Source organism: Natator depressus, chromosome 15, assembly GCF_965152275.1.
Source record: "Natator depressus isolate rNatDep1 chromosome 15, rNatDep2.hap1, whole genome shotgun sequence".
In the NCBI taxonomy this organism is placed as follows: domain Eukaryota; kingdom Metazoa; phylum Chordata; order Testudines; family Cheloniidae; genus Natator; species Natator depressus.
In genome coordinates this window covers 26,838,612-26,854,904 of record NC_134248.1, presented here as the reverse complement: position 1 = coordinate 26,854,904, position 16,293 = coordinate 26,838,612, and positions in this window count along the sequence as shown.

The window sequence follows — 16,293 nt, the reverse complement described above, 5'->3', positions numbered from 1 at the left end:
TAATTGGACCATCTTCACTTTGGAATTTTACTCCCGCTTCCATTTTTCTGAACAGACATTTCAGTTTTTCATTCCAAAGAACAGGAGTTTTCCCAGCTTCCTTTTAACATGTTATTCCTCCCTGATACAAGGAACAGATTGTTCAGAACATTCTGGTCCATTTGCTGTTTACGCTTGCTGGCTGGATTTGCTGTTTGTCACCACATGCTCAGCCACTGAGCTTATGCAAGATCACAATTATTGGTCACCTCTTCTCCCATAATCCTTTGGGTTTTGCCCTCTCCTTTCAGCTGCAAGAATTTCAAGTGTGCGGTTGCTGTTTGTTGGCAATTGTCTGGTGTTACTCAATAATTTCATTAAATAAAAGCTTTAAAAAATTCCAAGGGTTTGAGATGCATATTTCTCTGGACAGCTTGAACCCAGTTCTGATCTAATTTATATCAGTGTAAATCCGTAATCACTCCATAGAGACACAAGTATAACTCCAGTGAAAGTGGGATTGTAATCAGGATTATTGTATGTTTTGTTTGACATGTTAGTATGCATGTTTCTGGTGACTAGCTCAAAGGGAGGCTGCATGAGCTGAAGGAATAACACAGGGCTGGGAAACAAAGACCTGAATTCTAATCCTGTTTTTTCCACTGATTGGCTTCATGTCCATGGGTAAATCAGTTAAGTGACTTGACCAAGGTCACACAAGAAGTCTGTAGCATAGTCAGCAACAGGGGCCCAATCTCCAGAGTCCCAGGGCAGTGAAGAAACCACAAGACCATCCTTTTCCTCATCAATTACATGTATTAAATATCATTAACGATCTTCTATTTTACCTTCAGTTTAGGGCCTCCTGTACAAAACATACAGATCAGGTTTTGGATCGCTGGCAGGGTGGTATGGAAAGGTACTTCACCCTACTTTCTATTGGCCACATAGACAAGTTCAATAGGCATCAGAACTGTAGCAGTTGCCTAGCAACTTAATGCAAATGTTCATCCTGTCACAAAACATTTCTTTCAGCAACTTGGACTAGATTCACGAAAGGAGTATCAGGCCTAGCTCATCAGATGGTTTAAAAAAATAACACACACAACCTAGGGGGGCTCTGGATCTAATTTATCTGGTCTTCAGGAAAGCTGCCATCCACAGGGCTGCACAAACAGACCAAACTAAAAAAGGCAGCAGTTAGGGGTGAATGGATGGAGAGGCAAACCACCGGGAGGACTGGTTTGGAGAATGAAGACAAAAAGTGCCCTGGAGTGGGGCGAGGATTTCAGCCATCTCTGAGAAGTGAAGGGTCTGCCAGAATTTCATTAATTCATAAAGGCTGAGGTTGAGATTTTTGAAGTGCCCTGGGGATTTTGACACAGTTCCCAGTGATGGAAGCTGTGCATCTAAATCCCCTAGGTGGCTTTGAAAATCTCAGCCAAAAGGAATAACAACCCTTTGTTCTTGTGGCCATGACAACAACCCTCCTAGAAGACCCTTTCAGCAGCAGTTTGGGGACCTCCAGACACTTTGAATCCACTTACCAGAGTAAAAATTGAACTGGGAGTGCTTCATTATCCTAGATTTAGGGTTGAATTGTCTCCTCTATCTTTGTGTGATGGATCTGCAGGGCCAGCGGCACAGAAGGGGGAGCACCACCCCTGTGAGCTCCCTGCTCTTCTTCCTGCTCAAGGGGCAGCAGCTGGCTGGCAAATCCACAGTTGCAAAGGAAGGCTGAACATGGCCATTTTTGAATGGCTGTAGGCAAGAGACTGAAAGCCCTGTGCCTCACCACACACCGAAAGTGTGCACGCCACTAGCCTTGTAATTGACTCTCTCCTGGTTTATTTCTCTATCGGTTAAAATGATTAAATGCACACCTGTCATTTTGCATTACAAAATGACATCCGGGGGCGGATCGTTGGTATGGTATCGCCATCTCTGTATCTGAAAACAAACAGCCATGGCCTTAGCACTTTGGACATAGCAGGTGACAATTATCCCATGGCTGTGGTCTGTTCCTTTGAAACAAACTCTGAAGTATATGCCATTATAACAAATTAAACAAAACAGAGGAGCAATACTCATGGTGACATGCCCAAAAGAACACAAGGCGGTATGGCATTTGACTTGTTTGGAATTATTTAGCCCTGAACAATATTTGTCACGTGTATGCAACTCCATATGGCACATACAGAAGTTTGAAGAAATTACTTGATGCTTGTACTGAAAGGAAATTTAGACTAAATCATGACTTTCTGGATGAGAGGGCCATATTTCCTAGCTGACTGCAGAAAAACAGCAAAGACTCACATTGACATAACCACCTTTCATCCAACAGGACTTCAGAGCACTTCAGTATAGAATTAACTAGCTGGTGTGTAGGTATACTGCTGCAGCCTGCTGGACAAAAGCAGAACTGCTAATCTGCGTCTTAGGCCCTATATGGCTCACAGCTAAGGAGATTCTCCTTTAACTCAAGGGTGCTTTTGTGGAAGAGAAGCTGAGATACCACTGAGCTTTGTGGAGTTCTCAGGGGCCTTGGTGTGTGTCATAATGACAACCATGAAGTCCTATGTGGCCATAGATTTGTTACATTACGGGCCAGATCCTCAGTTGGTGTAACTCCACACAACTCCATTGGTCCTCACTAGGTATTTATTTACCCACTTACAATTGAAACGTAGCCGCTTCTGGGGTGGAACGCAGCAGCTGCTAGTGCTCAGCAACAGTATGCAATTGTTTAGAATGGGAAGTGACCAGTGCTGTATCCAGCTGGAACTTTCGGTAGTCTGGAAGTAATTACCCAAATGGGACTGGTGGCCAAAAGGACACAGGGGTTAACACTTCTACTCTTGAGAAAAGTGCCATCAGGCCTTTATTGATCCTAGGTAGTCATGTCTGCCATATCCCCGTCAGAAAGTTGGCATCTCCAGAAACAGAGTGGAGCCAGCAGTGTTGATTCACTACTGATTCAGAGGACAGAAGGTCTCCTACTTCATCACCAGTGTTTGCAGCACCCAAAGCCTGGTCTCCCAGCCCTGTTTAGTTTTTGGGAATCTGACAAGATCATAACCTAAGCAGCTACAGCTGCAGGAGAAGAGTGATTTCTGCAAGTGAAAAATCTCTGTGCAATCGGAGTGAACCGGATGCCTTTGCTGTTTGGAAAGCTGTATCAATTATCTGCTATTCTCTCTCTCTTTTTCTGTTACATCTTAATTAGGCTGGCACCGCAACTATAGGGTGGTTGTCATGGATCAGCTCTGAGTGACACTGCTGGCAATTCAATCAAGCAGAAGTCGGAACTGGCCCACGTGTATTAACTGAAGTGCTAGAGCTTTCCTGGCGAGCCTTCCTCAATCGAAGAGAGCACATTTAAACTCCGTTTTGAACTGACTGTACGTTTACAGCTGCCGCTGTGCATCAGAAAAGAAACCACATCACCCTTGATCTGTGTGGGGAAACAGTCGACTCATATTTGTGTCTTCTGAGAAACCACCACTGTCATCATATGGTCACAAACATTTTGACTTAACTTGGGCCTGATCCAAACCCCATTGATATCAATGCCAGTCTTTCCATTGACTTCAATAAATAGGCTTTGGATCAGGCCCTCAGTCTATATCCAGACTGTTTTATGCCTTACATTTATTACATTTGGGGCTGCTCTCTCATAGACACAAACAAGCAGGTGCAGACCTGATTCAAGCAGCTGCAGCTCCACGGAGGTCTTTGGACCATTTTCAGGGAGGATGTAAACAGGGGTGTAAGTCAAATGCCAGCTGGAAATTGGTCAGGAAATGAGTGCAAGTGAGGATGGTTTATTTTAGCTCTTTTCTAACTAAATCCCTGGTATCCAATAACTTGTTTTACAAACTCTGGGTCAGAATCTGATCTCACTCAAACTACGGTAAGTCCGGAGTAAGAGCAAATATCCTGGTTTAAATTAAGCTAATAGGATTTTTCCATTAAATTAATTGGGATCAGGATTTGTAGCTGACTCCATTGACCACAGTGGAGTTACTCCAGATTTTGGGGCCGGGATCTGTCTTTGTTCTGTGTTTGTACAGCGCTTACCACAATGGGTCCGCGTCCATGGTTGGGGTTCCTAGGGTCATGACAATATTAATAATGAATAATCATAATACACCACTGGAACAAAGAAGATTGAAATCTGAATCTCAGTCTCATCCCTTTACATGGAAAACAGAACAGGAGATATATATGGAATGGAATACTGTTGGGATCAGAACTCACTTTGATTAACCCGTCTGGCTTTGTGCAGGTCATTGTGTACAGAAACACAGTTCAAGGAAGGAGACCAAGGAAGTGCAAATTGGCTCTGTACAAACCATTCTCTAGCATTCAGCAGGTGTCTGAGTAGCAGCCGCGTTAGTTTGTATCCGCAAAAGAAAAGGAGTACTTGTGGCACCTTAGAGATTTAAATTTGTTAGTCTCTAAGGTGCCACAAGTACTCCTTTTTTTTTTTAACATACAATGTCGCTCTAGGTTTATGCTTCACTTGTTTCAATGCACCTTGTGTTTTCATAGCAGCACACTTGCCAAATAGCAACTTATTGGCATTATGTTCTGAGATGTTTAGCTAAAAACCTGAAAGCAGTTCCTGCTGCTCCTGTAAACAGCCAAAGTTCCAAAGTCTCAATTCATCAGGTTTGTTATAGGTGTGAATATTTCCAGAGGGGAAAGCAAAGGAATGAGCAAAAATCTCTGCTGGGCTACTGCATATTTTGCAATGAGCTGATTTGTCAGTTACTCGGAACTAGCACTGTTCATTTTAGTTGGAGCTAATCAAGGACTGAATTTTCACCATGTCTTGATTTGTAGAAAGTGAGACATAAAGAACATGATGACAGTGGTCTCGGCTTTTTTTCCCTATAGATTTTTCTCAGAGGTACTGGGCAAAATTTTCCTCCGGATTACACTGATACAACCTGATCTACCACAGTGGGATTGCTCCAGTGTGAGAGGAGAATCTGGCTCACTGATGCTATACAATGAAGCGTAGATCAGGATAATAGTATATTATCTGGCACTTCTAGAGAATCTAAGGTTACTTTGCAAATATTCATTAACCTTTACAACACAGCTGTAGGAGAATGAAATATTATTGTCCCCATTTTAAAGAGAGGCAAAAACTGAGGCAGAGGGAGAGATTAAATGAATTTCCCAAAGTCACACAGCAAATTAGTGGGAGAGATGGAAATAGAATCCAGTGGTGCTGAAGCCAAGTCTCTCGCTCTCATACACCCTCCCAAGCAAAGCAATCCTGTAGCATCATTTTATATTAGCGCACAATCACTTTCTCTTTTATATTTAGCTACCAAGTACTGTAAAGAGACATTATATAACATCCCTGAAGTATGGCGTTTTATAATTTACAAGGTCTACTTGTGATGCTTCTAGAAACACTCCTTTGGAGTTTATTCCATTGCACTGCCCAAATTCCTCTTGTTTCCCTTTGATCAGATAACGAGCTTGCACTGGGCAGTCGTGTATCTTTCTGTACATACCAGCTACAAACCCCCGGTTATTCCATCTCTCCTGCTATTAGCACCATTGTCAGCTAAATTCTAACTGTAGAACCATTAGTATTGACAGTGCTGCAAGAGACAGAAGAGTCAATTGAACATTCTGTTCTCCCAGGGAGCTTGTAGCTTTGGCAGATAAAAAAATCCTCTTTTGGATGGGAAGCTGATCAAGTGACCTCTGAAATCACGAAGAAGACATGAAGAGGGAAGCCCCAGGATGGCACTTCTCAGAGTCAGAAAGCCTTGTGTTACCAACATCCACGTATGAGCTACCTGCACTTGGCTGCAGTCCTGGTAACTGTACATTATGCAGAGCTCCATATTTCAGCCATAATTAAGCAGCTGGGTCTCCAAGTCACACATTGCTATGAACCTCTGTGCTTTCCCCAAATGAAAGAAACTGCTGCATCATGACATGGTGTGAGAAGTGCAGCTGTCTGACTGCCGGAACTTTTAGCAAATGAAGATAGATGCCTGTTAATCATGGTTACAATGAAAGAATCATTCCAGCTGCCTAAATTACAGGCAGGGGGAGGAAGGGAGCAGCAAGAGGGCCCTTCCCAACTTGCACACCTGTGTAGGGGGCAACCATATGACATTCGAGCACCCTGAACACAATCAAGGGAATTTACTACTTCACTGTGGCCCTTTGCACCAGGTTAGCATTCCCTCTGCAGAGAAGACTGGGGGCTGACTGGGCCCAAGAAGGAAGGGTGAATTAGGTACAAATTAAGGCAGCCTGTGCTGAGAGCCAATCCAGCCTGCAGCAGTCCCTAAGTAGGGGAGATATAAGCCACCTCTCCTCTGTCCCTGCATTGGTGCACAGATGAATTTGGCCCACTGGCTTGGGTAGTCATAGCACCAGCAACAGTGCTAAACACTATATCCCTGCCCCAACTCTCCATGGGGGGCTAGTGCTCTACCATGCACTGCGTCTCAGTCATTCTGTGAAAGGGATCCCACCTTTTCATCTAAAACTCAGTCTCCCTGCTAAGCACAGTGGGTCAAATTCTGCCCTTGGGTCTTGATTCTGTTGACTACACTGGGACTTACTCATGAGCATCCAAGGGCAAAATAAGCCTTGTCAGATGGAAAGCCCAATGGTACAGTATTTTGTGCAGCACTAAGGCCACAGAGCTTCAGCTTGGAAGGATTCTGCTGCAGAGATCAGAGCCTAATCCACCGTGTTGTAATGCTGCAAAGAAAAAAGCCCCAGCAGCAGTGCCGTGGCTTTGATGTGCAGAGCTTCTGACAGCTTGTCTTGTCTTCTCGGAATCTAGTTCTGCAGTTCAGCACCGGAGAGCAATGTATGCATTAAAGGATTTAATAGCAGAAAGCGCTTGATGTTTTTGGAGGGCACCATTTTACCAGGGGGAGGTCCTCTCTCCTGAATACACATGCCTTCTTTCTGTGACTGATGGGAACAATTAAGCACAGATACACCTGTTTGTACAGGAACATTCTAGGGTATTGTAAAGAGTACGGTTGCATAAGAACCAGATCTAGTGCACTCCCTCTCTATGCCTCAAGCAAGTTGGGTGTTTCTGCTTCTGTAGAGCTTGCATTTACAACAACAATTTCTTCTCTGCTCTCCCAGTGCAGAGATTTTTACACAGTGCACCCTGTTCAGCCCTTGTGTAACTCCACCAAAGCCAGTGAAGTTATACCAGGACTGCACTTGGCCTCGCATCTCCAAGGTTAACTCCAGCATGTGTATCTTGGTTTTTACCAGGGATTGAACCGAGAACCTATTCTTTTCTAGTCGATATAGATTTTTACACCACCCTCACCACCATAGCATGTGACATCCAGAGCTAAAGCACTAAAATACAGATTTTTCAAAAGGCTCAGCTCCGATTTAGGCACCCAAATAAGTGCCCCATGTTGCTAAAAGTTCTCAGCGTGCTGGGTGCACGTTGGATGCTGAACACTTTTGAAAATCTGACCGAAGTTGTGGGGGCTGGTCACTTAAAAACTTGGCCCTGAGCTCCTTTGAAAATCTGGTTTTAAGTCCTCTGGCCTCTATTCACATCCTTTGTGCACCAAACACAGAGCGGATCACGTAACACACGCTGAACAGGGGGTTCTTACATAGGCACATTCAAGGCATCTTTTGGTAGCTGTCAACTTCCAGACTTCACTGCACCACAGGAATCCTCAAGATGTGCTGGTCCTTGGGGTGGAAGCACAGAGCGGGAGCCAGATTGGCAGGGTGTGTGGCTATTCTCACCTGCTGTTTGGAAAGTAAAGATGGAAGCCACATCAAAAGATGTTTGTGGAGGCGGCAGTGACAGAGAGAGAGAGAACACTTTTCTGAGTAACATAATCCAAAGCTGGGCTCCTCCAGGACAGAAAAAGCACACATGGAAAAATTATATTTAAACATAGACCAAATACAGCAGCAAAGCTGAGCCTCCACTATGTTTTTTATGTTAAATTTGTATTATGTCCACACAGGGCAGCTCAACTGCGTTACAACCTGTTTATGGAGCAACTGTATTGGAGCCATATTTAAACGCAGTTCTGTGGGCTTTGTTGCTAAGGCAAACCCTGGAAATTGGCCAAAAGTCTTGAACAGATAATAAGAGGCTGCTTTCTGAATAATAAACTTGGCATCAGTGAGAGGCTACTAGTGAAACTTCATAAGTAATACGTGCAGATATGAATAAGTGAGCCCTTTTGTCCAAGAAAGTGTGCGTGTGTGTGTGTGTGTGTGAGAGAGAGAGAGAGAGTTTTTGCTTCTCTTTTGAGAATACATATGGTTCAACACTTGTTTTACAATCCCTTGTGTTTCTTGGACATACTTAGCCACTAATTTCTGTCAGACTTATAAGTAACCCTGTTTTCCATTTTCCATGAGCCTGCTGTTTACACTCTAAGGAACTGTAATGTCATGCTTTGTGTGTATAAAAAGATCTTCTACACTTTCCACAGTATGCAACCGATGAAGTGAGCTGTAGCTCACGAAAGCTTATGCTCAAATAAATTGGTTAGTCTCTAAGGTGCCACAAGTACTCCTTTTCTTTTTGCGAATACAGACTAACACGGCTGTTACTCTGAAACCTGTAATTATGATCCTGGCTCTGCATGCTTTACTTATATTGAAAAGTCCTTACAAACTCAAGCAGTTTCCATAGTTGTCAGAGTATCAGCTTGCTTTCTAGGGTCCATCTGGCCACTATGCAAAACATTTTCAAAATTGCAAAAACAGTGCACTTAGGGGGATTTTCACTGTATTATTTCCATTACCAACTTCATTTTGATATGTTTGCTTTCAGGCTGTGTGTGTGTTTTATTTCTTTTAACAAGGCTTGGCAGAATTCAATTGTTTTTTTCTAATTTTGACGGATAATATCAATGTTTATTTTCAAGCTTTTTTCTATTTTCATCTGTTTAAATTTTCACAGTGGCAGGAAATAATGGAGGAAGAGGGACAGCCAATAACTATTTAATGATAGTAGAGATTCAAAAAGTTAAAGCTTTATAACCATTAAAACACAAATTGTCATCATCACAGGTCAAAATATACAAAGTAACTATCCTTAAATCAAACTTTGATAAGTTCTTAAGCAGCATTTTTCCTACTTTGCCTGTCTGTGCATTTTGATGATTATTACTGGAAATATTTGTTCACCAGTTTGTGTGCATATGGTGAAATCAACATGTATTGAAAAACTCTGATACTGCCCAGACTAGTTTTAAACTAAAATCAAGAATCCTATTTATATCATATAATGACCTGGCACCTTCTTAGTAAATTATCTTCAACCCTGAAGTATGGCACCTCCCCTGGCAATGTAGCATTGTTTTAGACTTTGTTTGGATCAAAGTATCTTAGAACTTTTGTTGTTATCTGTAACATCCAGCTTCTGGAGACCCACCCAAAGCCCGAAATTAGCCCAACAGTCCTGGTGTGGGGCTATTTGCCTAAGTACTTTACGTATTGTGAGTAAAGGCTGCAGAATCAGACATTAAATAGTGAAGGATGAAATCTAATGCAACTGGCTTTGAAATACATGACTATAATGTTATAGAGTGGCCAGCCTGACAACCTTTAATCTTGAGAAATATACAAACAAAATAGGGTTATTCAGTGGTTGTTTCATTTTCCATTTAAAAGTCAAATACCAAATTCCCTGCAGGAACCTGCCAGTTCAATGCACAACAAAAATTCAAGATTGTTTTAATCTGTGAATCAGGAAAAATAACCACCACAAACAGTAAATCCTGTATAAAAACTGCAAGTGCAGTAAAAATTTAAATCCAACATGGTTCAATACAGGCGTTTTTCATCATCCTTTGAGGTGTATTAATTTTTTACTAACAAGATCATAACTTTATCATCAAGAAAGGTGAAACTGAAGAGCATAGCATAAATAATCACTTCATGATATGGTGCTCAAAATCTTTTATCAGGTGAACCCAGAGCATAATGAGAGGTATTAAATGCTGTTTTTCTGAACCACACCTGCTTTGCAGATAAATCATGCTGGCTTTGTCTGAGGAATTCATCAACCTGAAGGTCAAATTCCAAAATATAATAATAGTCACATAAAAACATCTTTCCCAGACCTGCAGAAGAGCTCTGTGGAGCTCAAAAGCTTGTCTCTTTCACCAACGGAAGTCACCCACCTTGTCTCACATAAAATTATAGACATTTCAGTTGCAAATTTCGGTCACATGTTACAATGTTTATATTAATCAAATAGTGCCGCTAAAGCCCTGATGACTGAGGCAAACAGCAGAGGGCTAGCTGACTTGGTCAGCTCTTCTGCTGCATGAGAGACTGGGCGAGTTCTTGTTATTCTGGCTGCTTGCACCCGAACTATTATTACAGATCTCTCCTACTGCCCTGGTTTCAGGGTACAGCAAATAACAGCAGAGTTATTACAGTTTCACCAAGTGACTCACTCTATTTTGCCTTTAGATTTGATTTCCTCATCACCTTTCTGTTTCTCATGCAAATGTTATGGCTGGCACCTGCTGTATTGCAGCTAACTGGGAACATTCCTACACTTGCATGCAACTTTCATCAACAAAATTCTTGCTACAGTTAGAGAAAGCTTGCACTCCAAAGATGGCCTGAGCTATCTTAAAAAAATATGAGTAGCAAGTGGCTGCAGTATGCATCAAACCAAAAGATACCATAGAACTTTATATTAACATATATTTGATATTTAGTAACTTTCATCCTAAAGAATTGCACATATTATGTACATACAGCCTCATTGAAATGCAGCCACTTCTGGGGTGGAGGGCTGCAGCCAGCCAGCCAACACTGGAACAGAGGAATTATTTGGCCAGGACACCTCTTCCTAAACAAAAGGTGCTCTACATGAAGTGGGTAGGATTTAGGGGGGTTAAATCTTATTATAATGATCCCCACACACAGGACTGCATGCTGCTCATTTTAGTTAATTATTTCAGGAGGATAAAGGCTAGGGTGAACCCTTCTGGGATATGATCTTGCAGTACTACGAGAGCATAGGTATTCCAAGATCCAAGCAGAGATCTCTAAGCTCCTTTAGCTGTAAGGTTCAGTTCAAGCCAAATAAGCATATTTGGAAAAAACAGTGTGCATATGACTGAATGATGAGTCACTGAACCTTCTATACCCACTCTGTTTAAGGCAGATGGTGGGTTTTTCCAAAGTGAGACACACTGTGAAAAACAGGGAAGCCACAAAGGCAGCAAAGGAGGTGTTGGGATGTGCAAACCAGGCTCCGAGGACAGGACGGAAGCTGAGCAAAAGCACAGAGAGGACCAGGAGCCACAGGGCATGGGAGAGAAGTAGAGCGAGAAAAGGTCCTTGTAGCTTCTGCAACGAAATGAGCCACAGACAAAATCATTTGGGAAAATGTTTGTTTTTTTTCTGTATTGTCCAACTGGCACATCATGCAATTTAGTGTCAGAAAGGATTCCAAGGTAGCATGATGATCAAATGATTCAGAAAGCACATAACAAGATACTATTTCAGCAAGCAGCATATATTTGAAAAGTGGGCTTTAATTTCAGTTGCCTCCATTTTTTGGGTGGCCGCCGGAAGCTGCACTCAGCACCTCTGCATATCAGATCCTGAATGTCTCAGGTTGGTCACGCAAAAACTGGGACACCCAAAATTAAAGACCACTGTTGAAAATGGATGCATTAAGACAGATGAGCCTGTAAAATGGGAAGGTAATACTTACCTCCATCAGAGGGGGACTGTGGGACTGTATTAACTTCTGCTAAATTCTTTGAGATTTCAGAAGGAAGGAACTTGGGAAATGCTCATTATTTATTTTTATTATCTTCATCTCCACATTCAGTCACTGACAAAACCATCTCCTTACAGGTCCGTTTTTACATCCTGTACGGAGTCTTCTAGCCCTTTCTGAGATGTTTGTCCTTCAGCCAGTCACTTTTCTATTGCCCTGCTCTAAATGTACATTGTCTTGTATTAGCTTTAATATACATTTTGTTTGTCCTGTATGTATTTTATTCCAAATCATTGTCTAGAGCATTGAGTGACTTTCTGGGCTTGCATGTGGAATGGCTGCAATGCAAGCAAATTCAGCAACCCGTTGAGCGCAAAGCAATAACCCCTACATGCTCATGGGCACTGACATTAATGATGGTTAATCTGCAAGGTTAAGTGGCAGACACAGAGAAAAAGAGATATTTCAACTGAAAATATAAATAACCTTTTAATGGAGGAATACGGGCTCTTTAAATGTTGACTGAGCCACTCAACAACAACAACAAAAAGGCAAGTGGGACCTTGTTGAACCCTTTTCATATTTGTTTCTTTGAAAACCGATACTGGCAACAATATTGTCCTGGGAAAGACATTTAATTACAACTATGCTAAAAGAAGTCAGCCTTTGCTTTTATTGCCTCCAGAAAGCTTGATGCACAAACAGATTCAAAATTAAGGCTTGACTATCTGCTGGTGGGTCCCTAAGGCTGTCTGGTGACCTACATGCTACTGTGGGGAAGATAAACCCCACAACAGTAGCTTACAGTGACAAAGGTGGATGAAATTCATTGGCAGAGTCCTGTAAGTTTGTATGAGAGGTGAATACTGCAGGTATGTTGCATCCTGCTGAAATAATTGTCCCCTTCATGCATGGTGAAAGCGGCTGTCAAAAGGATACAGCCAAGCAGCTGCGGAACTGTAAACTAAAAAAAAAAAGTTTACAACCCTAACGTAGTGTCTCCTATTACAGCGAGGGTGGGGAAACATAAGGGTGAAATTTATTCCTGTGTGGAGGGCTAAAATGAGGTCTATGGACCAAGTGCGATCCCACTTAAGTGTTCAAGATAGGAGCTGAGTGGTCCATAGACTTTGTTCAGGCCTTCTGCACAGGGTGAAATATACCCCTACAGAGTTTCATTGTAACAGGAGAGGACCTAACAGGAAAAAGTCCCCTCCTTTTCACTCTAGCAACTGTGTGACAAGGCCTCCAAGCCCTAACATAAACCTCAAATATTTTGGGAGCACCAACACCTGCCTTTACATACATGGTACTATCTTGAGTTCATTGGCAATGAATTCACTCCTGTTACAAACTTCTAAGGCTGACAAACCCTGGTAACTCTAATCTAGATAAACCCTCAGAGGCCCGTGAAAGCTGTTGGTAGAGCTTCTTAACTGCTATTTTCTCCTCTCCTATTGGGGAGCAGCTGTGGCAAGGCTGGTTCCTTTTCACATTGCATCTTTCTCGGAGCAGCTGCAGCAAGACTATGCGCTAGGAATTTCTTTTCCTTCATTGCCACACGAGGTAGTGGTAACTTCTTTCTCCTCTACTGCTCTGCCAAAGGCTCCCTTGGAAATGCAGCACGCTTGCCTAGTCACAATTGTTGAATTAAAAGAGTGAGGGGAGTGGAATCCATTTATAGCAGAGGGAGACGTCATTGGAAACAGAAGGCAGCTTTACTAAAAGGAGTGAAAATCCATTGAAATGTACTGAAGTGTTTCAAGGCTGTCACTATAACCAAGACCACTAGAAGCACATTCCGACTATGGCTGTCTCTACGTTACACTCTTCTGGGAAATCTCCTAGCATTGCCCTAGCATTGGTGCAGTCTGGCAACCCGTTTTGTAGCATTATCCAGCGCCGATTAGGTAAAGTTGAGATTTGCTGTCAACAATTGTAAAATGTAATCAGCAGTTGCTAACAATGGTCATTTCACCCCAGAGTCTACAATATCTCGGTCTGAAACATGGTTGTCAAAGTCCTAAAAACCCCTTTTTGTCAGGATTTCCTCATATCTTTTAATGCCCTTTTTCCTTTGCTGTTAGTACAAATAACCCATTGGAAATGTAATACTTAAACCTGTTTACAAAGGAATTTTAATTGAATGTACACACCTTGCTATTTTATTATCAGCTGCCATGTCAAAATAGATGCGCTATTCATTGTCCGTTTTGCCTTGGATTTTTTGATTAAATTCCCTTTTTAAGAGGCCCAGTCCTGCTCCGATTGAAATTAGTGGGAGACTAGCCTGAGTACAGACTGGAGGTCAAGTTCACTGCTATGCTGAGGGCCTAAACCAGTGCTAGGCACCACTTAAGCCCTCCAGTGAGGATGTAAGTGGTGTTGGGGATTTGTGTTCTCTATGCACAGGAGTGAATTCCACCCAGAGTAAACATGTAATGAAGGCTTTGGGATGTGGCCCATACTGCCAATGACAGTAACATCACAGCTTTCCCGCAGAAGGATCCTGCAGCCCTTGTCTTTATGTGGCAGAGCAGATCCCACACCTCAGTCAGGAAGGCGTTAAAGAGCTCATCTGGGTACAGTCAGCCTCAGTTCTGTGCACCTGTGAGGTTTGTCAAGCCTGGAGAGGGGCAGGTCCTGAAAAAGGAGGATCCCCGCCCAGTGCAGAGTGGCAGGATTGCAACTCAGCGTTCCCTGTAGTGATGCCATTTCAGATATTTCAGGGGAGAAAATTCTGGTCCCCACTCCCTCCAGCAGGGACCCCAATCTGGTCCCTGCTCATCTCCCCTCCTCCCACAGGGACCCTGGGTCTCCCTCACCCCAGGAGTCTCCCCTCTCTCTTACCCACACAATGCATGAGACAATGCTGCCAGGAGTCTACTTCTCAGTGGACTTCCCTGTGCTCCGCTGTGTAGGAACAGACTCCCTGTGAAGCAGGTTGTGACACCATTTGGCCTGGCCATCCTTCCATCCAGACAGAGAGGTGGTCAGGTCAAATTTCAGTGGCTTTGTGACCCTGTGCACCGGGTCGCAACATCACTCACTGAAATTTGGCCCTGCTGCCCCCCTGTCAGTAGGGAGGGGTGGCCAGATCAAATTTCAGTGGCATTGCGACCACACAGCTGGGGGGTGCTGGCTGGAGAAACAACCTGAGAGCCTTAGCTGCCCAGGCCCTCTCAGAAAGGAGAAGGGCTGGTACTTTCCTTTCTTTTTTGGCTTCCCGAAGGCCCACAACTACTTTTTGTGGGAAGCAGAAGCATCCTGACTTCTGGTGTGGGCTACTTTAACTCCACCCTGTATGGGTGCAGATGCCCTGAATAGCCCAGCTGGAGGGCTGTGCCCAGGACTCTGAGACAGGAGCACTGCCTGCCCTCTCCACAAGGGGGCACTAGAGAGGTATAGCCTACTGCAGCTTACCTAACTCAAATGAAGCCACCTCAGGGGTGAAGCTGGACTGTTTGGCAGTACCACCCGATGGATCACAGCAGGCTTTACCTAGCTGCAACGACCAGGCAAGCTGATAGGACCCTTATTTAGATGAAAGAGTGTGGCCTACTGAGTCACCTGCGATTTCCCTGGAGATTTTTTCATTTTTCACCTCTCTCAGTGGGATGCAGAGATGCTTCCTTTTGTAACTAACTGTATTAGAGAAATCCAACTCTCTTAATTCGGGGTGAAGTCTGGTGGTTGCTGAGCATGGCAGCTCTCTCAGGAGGCAGATACAGCACATGTTGCACTTGATCAATACCTCTGACAGCCTGATCCTACAAAAGGCAAGAGCCAAAATCTGAAAGACGTCATCCTATGGCATTATTGCTGGATTCCAGGAAATCCCGAAAGCAGCAGGAAACTACAGGGCAAAGAAACAGCCTGCAATGGCATGTCCAAGGCATTTGAATGACTTCAGAGGGAGCAGTGATTCAAAACTGGCTTGAGTCACACATTCCTCTGAATTCATTCATATACCTTTCGGTGTAACATTATGTAATAACAGCTTTGCTCCTGAAAATCTGCCAGTTTACACTAATAGAAGAGCTAAAAGGAGGAGGTGCGAATGAAAACAAATGAACACACGCACAAATAAAATAAAGGCAGCTACCTACACAAGGCCAGGTTCTCAGATCATGTATGGTAGTGGAAATCCAGGGTAACTGACTGAAGTCAATGGAGTGACTATGGACTGACACCAGTGTGAGTGAGATCAGAATCTGGTCCACAGACAGGAAGGGAGGGAAAGGGAACAGTGATTTCACATCCCTGGGACTATGGTCACCTAACTTCAGCATAGGGAATAGCTTGGCTGTATTGAGATTCCTGCCTTCAGTAGCTCAGTGAGCGCATGTAGTCCCATCTTGCATTTCATGCATACTCAAAACTCCCATTGGAGTTAGTGCTAATTTTGGATGCACAGAAGTGAACGGTCAGGCCCCTTTCAATTGTTTTTTTGGAAGCCTAAACGCATGACTGTGTCTCTGGCTGGCATTGCATTTATTCACAAATTGTTAAGCCCTTTTGTTCAATGTTTAGGAATTTTTCTTCCCCCCTCAATGTTTTGTTGC